The sequence below is a fragment of the Vipera ursinii genome (genome assembly GCF_947247035.1).
Source record: "Vipera ursinii genome assembly, chromosome: 10".
Lineage (NCBI taxonomy): Eukaryota > Metazoa > Chordata > Lepidosauria > Squamata > Viperidae > Vipera > Vipera ursinii.
In genome coordinates, this window is record NC_139520.1 from 14,826,598 (window position 1) to 14,827,022 (window position 425).

Below are 425 nucleotides of genomic sequence, written 5' to 3' on the forward strand. Positions count from 1 at the left end.
GGGGCGGGGGGGGGAGAGCGCGGGGTGGGGTGCAATTGGCTCTCGAGTGGGTGCTTGGCTCTACCTTCTGATCCACGTTCATAAAGCACTTGAGACACAGTTAAGAGACCAGCCTCTTCTCCTTCTAGCCCCCCCCCGCGTTCTCTCTCCCCCCCCGTTTTTGCCGTACCTTATTTTGCAAGCCAGGGAGACCCAATCAAACGCGCAGCGCATCGATTCGCCAAGCGCTCGTTGGCAAAGCGAGGAGGGGTTTCCCCCCCCCCGTCCTCTCTCTCTCTCTCTCTCTCTCTCTCTCTCTCTCTCTCTCTCTCTCTCCCCCTTCAGATCTCCTCGCCGCCAATGAACTTGGACCAGGAGAGGGGAGAGAGGGGGGGCGACCAGCTACCGCTTCTTGATTTGGTTTTGTGTTTGTTTTGCTTTTTTTT